Below are 10,678 nucleotides of genomic sequence, written 5' to 3' on the forward strand. Positions count from 1 at the left end.
ACACGCGCGCGCGCACACACACACACACACACACACATATTTCATCTTCCCCATTCCCAATTCCCTGATGCCAACTCATTTGCCTTTTTTTTTGCTTCTTATCCAGTGCTGCGCCTTGTTTCCTTGTTGCTGTTACTAGACAAACTGAGTGTTTCCCACTCTGCTCTGCTGCATCTCAATTCCCCGAGAGTTACTGCCAGAGTTACACTTTTGCTTAACGTGAAGCCTTCCGTTCACTTGTTAGCCAGCTACACGCTGTGCTTCTTTGTTTATTCATTATGAACAATAAAAGCACTCCAAACTTGCACATGCTTCTTGCTCCCTTCCTGCATCTGTCACAACTGCAACCAATGAAACACAGTCATTTTGAATTTAAATGTCTAATTGAGACGTTTGCATAATATGATTAGTATCGCGTCATCCTTTAAATCGTATCTATTTATTTATTTATTTATTTATTTGCATTAGCCGCCTGCACTGTTCTTTTATTTATTTCATTCATTCATTTATTTATTTATTTTTGCTTGCGCGCGTATGTGTCATGTTTTCACAGCTCCTGGCCCACACTGCTTGCGTACACAATCTCATCGCAGTGCGCCGTGGAACAAAGTAGAAACCGTTTCTGCGGGGTGTTGCTGAGGGGGAGTCGCACTGACACTGACGTGCGCGCACGCACCGCTGAGGGGGATTGCCTGGCGCGGGGGCGGGAGCATGCGCGCCACAGAAAGACAACACTGTATGGAACGAGAGTGAAACTGTACTGCGGTTACCGTGACGATGTGAGTGGGCGCTAACCACCCAGCTCCACGCCACTGACCCACAGCTGGTGTTTGGCTGAGGTAAAGGAGAGGCATTCCAGAGGTTGGGTTTTTCTCTTGTGGGTGAGAGGCAATACCTTTTATTTACTGTGAGAAATGCAGAAAACGTCAGGTGTTGGTATGGCCTTTTTCTCTCATTCGCACTCTCACTTTAGTGCTACAGTGCACCAGCAAGCTGGCCTTGAGTTGAGCTTATACATATAGCTTCCAAACTCCCTGAAATTGAACGTGTCATGTGTTGTAACATTTTAAACTGTTGTGACTTAAGAGTCTCTGTGTCCCCTGATTCAGACACTAGCAGGGTAGTGCTTGGCTGTTTTTCTATCCTCTGGAACTATGTTTTTGGCCTTTTACCCTGGCCTTGTGCCCTGAACCAACACGCCTGGAGTCACAATTTTGCGTCATAAGCTGCCTTGGCAGCCCACACTGACCCAAACTCAGTCACACTCATACAGCACTTACCCAGAAGGGCAAGCTGCCTGTAGCACAAGTAAATTGTAGTACATTTAATTGATTACTTTATGCATTGTAAAATGTCCAACTTTGTTGTTCTTTTTTATTTTGTTTTATTGAGAGCTGCTTTAAGCTGGGTGTTAATAACATGGCATGCTGTTGCAGTCTATTTGCTGGTGATGATACAATGAACCAAATGATCGGCCTCTTTGTACTGATGTCATTTACTGGTTCAAGCCTCCTCTATTGCATTAGGTTGCTAAATAATGTTGTTATAACTTCCAGGAATCGAATTACTCAATTTGTTAGAGATCTGATTGCAAATGCTTTGATCTCCTGTTTATTTTATTCCAGCTCTCTGGTGAAATTTTGATCATCGTGTTCTGTGTTTCAGCTAATCAATACATTTTGGTCTGATGAACTAGAAGTGTAGAAATGTATGCTTGTGAGTATACACGACCGCGTGTGTGTAGAGGAGAATATGTAAGCGATTAAACCGCAAGGGAGGGGTGGGGCGTACGCGGGCAAGATTTCCAGATTGTACTGGAAATCACGTGACACCTCAAGTGGCCCACCACTTCCTGGTTCTCCCACTAACTCCTCCCCTTGCCCTAATATGGTCATGCAGAGGGGCGCATGAGTTTCGTCACTGCCTGCATCACGCAATCCTCTCTCGCGCGCGCTCTCTCTCCCTCTCTCCCGCGCTCCCTCTGCTGCGTTCCCGCTCTGCCTGCTTTTTTGTTCTGAGCCACTTGGTTGTCTACTAATATGCTCTCTTGCACAAACCGTGATGTGGTTTTCAGGGACATCTCTAGCTCAGCATTGGTTCTGAAGTTGCTTGATTACCCTAAATGTCATGTAATTTCTATACTGACACCTCAATATACAACTAGAGAATTGATGTGTTCGTTTTATCACTCATCAAACTTTGGGAAACTTAAAAGCAATTTGACATTTGTTTTGCATGGGAGGAAATCTGATATGATTACTTATTGGCTTTATCACACCAATGAGTTTTTACTGAGAAAGTGCAGTCTGTGGCAGGGGGACCTTTCAGAGACCTTTGAAACCCTACACTCTCACACACAGAGATGTGCACGTGCAGGAGCCTTCCCTTATTTTGCACCCTTTTGGTGGCCTGAGGAGGAGCAGGAGCTGATGACAAGCTGGTGCAACAGAGTGGCATGTCTTGCTGGGCAGCCTCAGCTGGAGTTTCAGCGTGCATGCAGCCTCTAACAGTGGTCCTGGCTATTCTCGGCTTTAAATCTCTCAGGGCTTTCAGCATTTCACAGGAAGCGGGCGTGGGTTCTGTAATCTCATCCTGAACACTAAAGTGGAATTGTAGGCGTTATTCAACACCAGGAGCATAAAAAAGTGCATTTCGTGGTGGTGGAAGGAGAGGGGTCCAGTGGAGAAGAAGGAGAATGAGGGAAACGCTCCTTTCTGGCGAGGTGCTAGAGCCCACAGCTTCTGCAGGGTGGTGGAGTGAGAATGAGCGGTCCTTTGCTTGCTGCTGTCTCTGTTCCCACACACTCCCTGTCACTAGCATATCCTCCCCGATCGCTGAGCAGTGGCTCTGGAAGCTGCCAGAGCACTTGGCTGCTACGCCTGGACATTCACCAAGCGCTAACTAGAAGAGGACAGATAAACTGCATAGAGATGAACCAGCTGCTTAGAGGTTTTTGCATGATATCTAATTAAATGATAGTTGCTGATCTGTGGTCAGCTGGTGCTGGGGAAAAATCCTGTTTTTCAAGCATTAACTGACCACAGATTCAATTCTGGATTGTGATAGCCAGGTATTCTGTTACATTTTAAGGGTGTGCACATGGGCATCATTTACAAATGTGTGCAGGTGTGCATGTGCATGATACTGCATGCAAATTTATGTCTCCTTGGAAAGGTTTCCCTGAAACTCATTCCTGATGGAAACAATTGTACAACTTCATGTGAAACCATGCTCTTAGGTTAAACAAATTAGGGGTGGTACCTTTTAGTCGTTGTTCCTTCCAGATGAAAAGGTCAGTGGTTTGCAGTCTCATGCTTCTGCAACACCATGTGGAGCACATCCGTAAAAGGCTTTGTCGGTATTCTAAAAGACAAGAACACTAAGCACTCACCTTGAGCATTCAGCCCATGTGGATAATAGAACAGCCACTCCGTGCAAGAATGGAAGAAGCTTTGGCATCTTCCCTCACAGTGAAAACATGGCCAGTTATGACCTTGTCCTCCTGGGGACACGACACTGCAATGACTTTAACCTAAATCCCATCCAACAGGTGAAACCACTTTAGTTATGTGTGGCATCCTCTTAATAAGCACAGGTCTTGTGTAGTATCAGCAGGACTAATACAACTTGGATTTGCCTACGTCATATGACATAAATCTGTGTAAGTAAAATAAAAGCACCTTGTGCAGTTTTGATTGCAATCTTGTTCTGTGGTGAATAGGCCCCTGAATTCAGGTGCTAGAGCCTCAGACTTATGAAGAGTCCGTGGAGAGAATGGCTTCCATTGTCCTTTTTTTTTTGTGTACTTTTTTTTCCCCTCTTTTCTTCCCTTTTAAATGTTTGGTTTCTGCCCTCAGGCAAAAATCTCCTCTCTCTGCTCAGCCTGCTCGACTTGCCTGCCCCGCTTCCTTCCCAGATGAACTGGTTCCCGCTCCCAAACCTCTCTCCATGGGGCTAGTATGGCGTCCCACCCAACAGGGAGCTGCATATTTCAACGAGGTGTGGGAAGCATGCGCATTCCTCCTGTAACTGCTAGAATAAACTCAGTTTACACATAACTGCTTCTTTTTAAAGATGGTTTCGGCTAATACGCTGACTATAATTACAGTGATCATCATTATGACTGTCACCTTTTCATGACTGATTTCGTCATGAAAGTCGCAGTGTTTGAAAGGGCTCTTAGTGTGAATTAAAGGTGCCCAGTGTATGCCAGAGTAATCATGTTTTAGAATAAGTCAGCAAGGTGTTGATTCATGAATATGTACCACATATGCTTCTGGTTTCTGACTACACTAAAACCTTTTGTTTATAGGACTAAGCAACACTACTTAATCTGACTGTGTTGAGCTGTCTGTGCGTATGACACAAGTTAAAGTGAAGCTGGCTGGCATGGCTGAGTGGTGCATTGCGTATGTTAAACACTCTGAGAATGAAGAGCAGGAAGTGGAATAGGGAACAGGCATTACATGGGAGGAGGGAAATGTGGATGAAACGGCATCCTGTCACACCAGAAGCAACGTTTGTCTGTAGGAAGCAACTTCAGTATGATTCTCTTTAGTATAATTGTAGTATAATTTGGTATAGTGTACCAATCTTGAAAGAACTGAAATAGCATGACACCAAACACACCAGTGATTACTGTAAATCTAATCTGATGGTAATGCTAACTGTGTTCACTGAATAGTTCACATAGTCATCTAGTTCTCTAGAATACAGTAGTGATTTAAAACTGAAACTATAGTTAAGAGTTGTAGACCCAGTATCAGTGACTATTACTGTCATACGCTCATGATTACTGTTGTTCATGAATGGGATTTTCTCATGTTTTCGTTCATGTTTCATGAGCGAGTGTCACATCTGCAGACTCCCATGAGGAACATTTTCACCTTCATTCACCACCCTCAGATTTTTAAAATATCTTTTTGTTTGTTTGTTTGTTTGATGAGAAAAAGTTCCAAGATGTGTGAACAACTGCCATCAGCTCTGGGAGAACCGTGAATGAAAATCAGAGCCTTAAGCAAAACACAAAGCATTTCATGGATTTCTGGGACCTTTTCCTGTCTATTTGTATAAAACACATGCCTCTCAGCCTTTTTTCTGTTCCTTTCCCAGATCTCTCAGTAGCCTCCGGGATGGCTGGGGCTGATTTGTGTGTGAAGTGTGTGGGAGCTGGCTAGAAGCCCAGTATCACATGACAGCTAGCTGAGAAAGTGATCTTAGAATCCTGGGAGGGGCTTGGGAATGTCAGGTTCTTATGTGTCCATAAGAGCTGTTCTTGGATCAGTTTTGTCTGCCTTGCTTCAGAGCACATTCAGAACTAACCAACAGCAAAGCTTTTCCCATGTCACGAATTCTGGGCAGAAGTTGTATTTCCCTCAGTTTTTGTGAAAAACTTGGAAAGATTGTGTACCTTATGACCAGTCACCTTGTATGTTGATCTGGTATCTGTTTTTTAGAGGGTCAGATCAACATAAATTCATTTGCAAAAAAGTTCTCTTACAGGCCCCTTTTACCTTACTTATAAATTGATAATATGCATATCAAGAGTTTTATAATTGCAAGTGGGTTGTCCAATAATAAGTGTTTAGCACAATGCCAGTGGTCTTTTAATGCAAGCGTGGAAGAGATCGTCTTCCTTGCACAGAAGCAGGGCGTGTCCCATCCCGAATTTTCACTTTGATGCCATTAATGTGTAAGCTTTGAATAGACAAGCAATGAATCATCTTGCAAATGAAAACCGGTAATGTACGAATGTACCATTTTGGTCTAGAGTCAGCACACCACGGATCACTTGGACAAAAATGAAAGAAAACTTTAATTGTCCAAATAACACATAATAAATCATTGGGAAAGATGCCGCAAATGCCCATGACTTTGCTTTTATGTTCGAAGTATGTGTGGAAGCTATCAATATACTTTTTCCCAAGATTGTGCCATAGAAAACTTCTATGATAAAGCCTATTGGCACAGGTTCCTGCCATAAATCTGAGGCTCTGTAGTCGTCATTTCAGTACGTTTTATGAGTTTAGTAATACAGATCTAAGCATTCAGGTTCACCAAGCAACCTTCTTCCTTCTTTCCAGTGACATGAAAGCATACCGTTCCTGCCTTTTTTTCCCATGTGGCTTGGTTTGAGAATACCTTTGTCGCAATCCAAAAAGCACATCCAGGGTTGAGGGGGAATGTTCTTCCAATGCTTCTGTGAACCAGGACAACTTGACCCTGACATCATTCAAAATGTGGAGTAACCTGATTTAAAAACTGAGAGTCTAGGGAGCAAGCCCATCTTTGTGCAGTTGAATTTCAACTAAACGGTTGCCGGCATTATGTGTTTTCTAAAGTATCACCGTTTTAAAAGCAAAAACTACTGATTTGTTTTCCCTCACTCCCATTATTCTTGTCTCCTTTTTAGCTGTGGAAAGGGAATTAACAAGGATCATGCCGTAAGTGGACTTGGCCTGTTGTGCTGGTCTGTCTTCACTGCACCCCCAAGATGAGGAGATCTGATCCGGGGTCAAGCTGACCCCTTTCCTTTCTTGCCCTGACTGCAGGGATCCTATATGACAGGCAGATCCTAATTCATCCTAGGCCACCACAGTTGCCTGCTGTGTCTGGGTATTATCGGTGCTAAGGGTACTGCCTTGAACAGAGTGGCCTGTTCTTTTCCCAGCCTGACAGCATCTCTCTTGGCTCTGCAGTGCAAATGAGGGACAGTTTCAGGTTTTTCTAGCCTTGAAAATTCAGTACAGAGAGTTGGTGTGTGTGTGTGTGTGTGTGCGTGCGTGCTTGTCTGCGTGTGTTTGCGCACGTGCACGCAAACGTCTTAGCTTAACCCAGAAATTTTAACCACCCAGAAATTCAAAAGCTCACCACAGACAACCCTGCTCTCAGGCTATTAATAATGCCTCCGCAAGTCCATTTAATATAGACACACACTGTATCAAAAATAACCTCCCTAAGTTCTATTTATGTTCATCTTTCTTGCAGCTAAACAAGTACCAATTTTCCCCTTAAAACATGTCAATGTAATGGGGTGGTCTGTGCAGAAGGCATACTTTTAGTCCAGTCCCTTAGTCTTTTAAATATCAGTGCAGCTTTCTAAAGAAGCAAACGACATAGTGCAGCCACATGACTGCAGCCTTGGTATGAGGTCATTCTGTGCACCCCTGCTGTAGTCGGGCCTGTAATTACTCATATACCCTTCATCGTCACGTGAGTGACTTAAGCTCATCAGAGGTCGCAGGACATTAGGAACAAAGAACAATCAATCAGCAAATGATAATGTGATTCTACATTATCAGAAAGCAGCTTAAATCAGCTTGTTAACTCTTAGGATCTTTCCCTTACAAGCTGCACCTTTTCTTGCATGTTGGTGAAGTGCATTTCCAAGGCTGTGGCATGAAAGGTGCTGTGGACACATGTAGATGCAAATGTGCAAATGCAGAAAATCCAAAAATTCATAGAAATCTGGTGTGCAGAAGCTCTTCAATAAGGACAGACACATCTAGGTTAAGCCCCAGTGGCAATGTTGTGCTGAAAATAACATGTAATGACTTTGGTGAGAGGCTTTGTTTATCTTCTTTCTCCCACAGTCAAGCACTTGGAGGTGGTGGTGGTGTGTGCTCCTCTGTTGATGTGTCCATCTTAAGGGGATGCATGCAGTGCTGTTGTGTAAACAACGTGTGATGGTGGTCGAAGGAGATGCGAACTGATTGGCAGGCCAAAGGCGGAGCTGCAGCTTCGTAATAATCTCGTGCAGCGTGAGTGGCTGACGCTCACGTTACACAGGCACGCACCACTTGGTCATGCTTGGTCTTTCCTCTCCTCCTATCTGATTAGCCGATACAGCCTCTCAGCATATTGCTGTCTTCCAATCACTGGCGAGCTTGTGTTAGAGTGAGCTCATGCGCTTACTCACCCATCACATGAGCTCATCTATCCCCTGTCCTCTCTCTCTCTAAAACACACATGCTCGCACGCACACACACACACACACACACACACACACATATACACACACGCACTTTGGTCCCTCTGCATTTCCAACAAAAGGAGCCCTGCTTTTCCGGGAAACCAGGAGTGTGTGTCTGCAGGAGTGTGCATTTCCCCAGTGAGGTCAGACTTCATTTTGTGCAGCTGATCTCAGTGCTGGAAAAACCGGTGGCAGTGCGCCATCTTCACGCTGAGTGGACAGATATTAAGTGCCGATCGTGCAAATGGGAGGGCGGGCTTTTCGTATGGACAGATGACTTCAGCCCAGCTTCTAAACCTACCGCATTGTCTTTGTCTGTGTGCTTTTGACTCAACAGTCCACCATTGTTCACCCCTCTTCCATCAAAAGAATGCCTTGTTCTCCTTTTATGGTCAACGTGTGCACAGAAGTTTACAAAATGAATGCAGACACATTCATTGACTGCCTTTCAACGGGGGCTTCCCCTGAATGCTGAGGGCCTTTACTGTGGTTTAGTCGGCTATGACAGCAGCAAAGGGGCAGGGAGGCGTGAGCGTGTCATCTGTGACAGGCCAATGACAGGGTCATAGAGCCACTGGTCACATGGGGCTGAGTAAAGACGTGTGCTCATGATAGAGGAGGCCCTGACTTGAGCGTTTGTGCTCTCCAGATGTCTTTCGCTTGTTTGTGTCAATGACTTTCAGGCAGTGCATGCTCCAAGTGTAGAAACCATGCAATTACCAGTGGCTGAGAACAGAGTGTAGTGTGTTTTGCACTTTTACCTCTTCGGGATTTCACAGCAGCTGCAAGATGCAATGTGTTGGTCTGTCTGTATGTTTGCTTGTTTGCTATTATTGTTGTAATGTTATTTATATATTTATGCTTAATCATTTAGCTGTGCAGCCAAGAATGACTCCCAATGAAAGTCATGTGAAAGAACAACTGTGTATTTCCTGTCTCTTGAGCTGGCTGTTCTTGTGGAGACACACATGCTGTGTGTGACAGGATGCATGAGTGCACCATCACAAGAGAGGAGCTTCACTGGTCAGAATGACTTGGCAGCTTAGAGAGTCAGGCACAGCAAACACACAAGAGGCAAAGCAAGCACAATGTCAATCTGACCAGCATTACTGTTCTCCTGTGACAGGCTGCCCTATCACAACTTCTAAACACACTTGCTAAGAGCTAGAGTTAGAGTATACTACTGTAGAATTATACTACTATAATTATTCGGCAATGGTAATAGTTTTTATTCTAAAGAGTAGTCCTAATACTTTTGCAGTTGCTCAGGGCACAATGTGGTGCTTTGCTGACTACATGAAAGTTTGCATAGTCAAGCAGTCAAACTCTGTTGTTTTTGCACTGAAATTTCTTGAAATCAGCATTTCACTGGAGACAGCTGAGTTTAACGGGTGGTGAAAAGGCGTGAGGTTAGGCTTGAGGTCGGAGTACTTCCCCCAACATCAGGCTTGCAAAAATGGGGCATGCAGCTGAAGAGATAATCCCTTTGTAGACATAGTTCAGTGCATTATCAGCACCTGAGATCTGCTTATTGTTAACTCACTGTCCATGAGTGTTTACTACTATAGCCCCATTATGGATCACTAACTTCATAAGCCAGGTTTACCCTCGTCTGCCCCAGTGTGTTGTCCTGTACTGTAGGACGGGGTGAGAACATAGGTGGGAACCCAGAATGGAAAATCATGCTTTTATCAGTTTCCTTAATTTATCAGGTATGCCTGAAGTTTTACACAGACTTTTTCCATTAAGAAATTTTTTTTTTTAATCATTTGCTATTGGTTTACTTAAATGCTCTCATACATGGAGTAGATGTGCGTCAATCTAAGCTCAGCTAACATGAAACTAATAACAGAGGCATAAGCTGCTAGGTGGATCCCTGGTGGGTGTATTTACCACTGGAATGGAAAAGGTGCCTTCCTTAGCCACCACCCGCTATAAACACACTCACACCCTCAAACATGCACGCACTGTTTACCCTGTACCTATGCACTTCTGTGCACAGTGCTACCTAGAACAGGATTTTTATCTTATCTGCGGTTCCTGCTGTGAAACACAATCTTTTTCCTACTTCCAACGCCCAGGTGGCCGGTCTGTCTGACTGCAGCCAGCACAAGGGGGGCCGTAAGCTGCCAGGCTGCACCGGCAGAGGCTCTGCAAACCCCAAGAACAGGTGGGCTCAGCTGGGCTGCGAACTCAGGGTCAGCTTCTCCACAGCATGGTGGTCCCTCAGTCCAGCAGCTCTTCGCAACAAACAGCGGCGGCTGTGTGCTGGGTGACGTTGACCACCCCAGAGATCGCTACCTCCACTGCAGCATGCTCGTGCATCTGCATGCGTCCGAAAGCTTAATGGACTCCTGAGACTTTGGCCTACTGTATTAGCATAAGGATTTTTTGCATGGAGACAACTAAGCAGTATTTTAAGCTTAACGCTCTATATGTAAATTACATGCATTTTCCAATAACTGGAGCTCACATTGTTGCTTTCTTTCACTGTGGATTTGAACCAGAACTAGCTGAACACATTGCACAAAAAACAGTACACTACACGAACCACTAATTTGCTTTCTAAAGATATTCTCAAATGGAACCTTTCTTTCAGTTCGCAGTTTCTTTCAGTTATGCCAGCAGAAGAACTGTGTGTGCACCATCCACGAGAGATCGTCACGCAGTCTGCAGGAAAATGCTTACATGTGACTAACTAAGAAA

At 44.4% G+C, this 10,678-nt stretch overlaps 1 long non-coding RNA gene across 1 annotated transcript; it reads left to right on the forward strand.

Annotated features, from left to right (window-relative positions):
* Positions 1-1,968: 1,968 nt before the first annotated feature.
* Positions 1,969-10,424, forward strand: LOC113568361. The gene is made up of 3 exons (XR_003409583.2): positions 1,969-2,949; positions 3,858-3,999; positions 10,054-10,424. It is a non-coding gene; the product is annotated as an uncharacterized LOC113568361 (long non-coding RNA).
* Positions 10,425-10,678: the final 254 nt, after the last annotated feature.

This window comes from Electrophorus electricus, chromosome 26 (genome assembly GCF_013358815.1).
Source record: "Electrophorus electricus isolate fEleEle1 chromosome 26, fEleEle1.pri, whole genome shotgun sequence".
In the NCBI taxonomy this organism is placed as follows: domain Eukaryota; kingdom Metazoa; phylum Chordata; class Actinopteri; order Gymnotiformes; family Gymnotidae; genus Electrophorus; species Electrophorus electricus.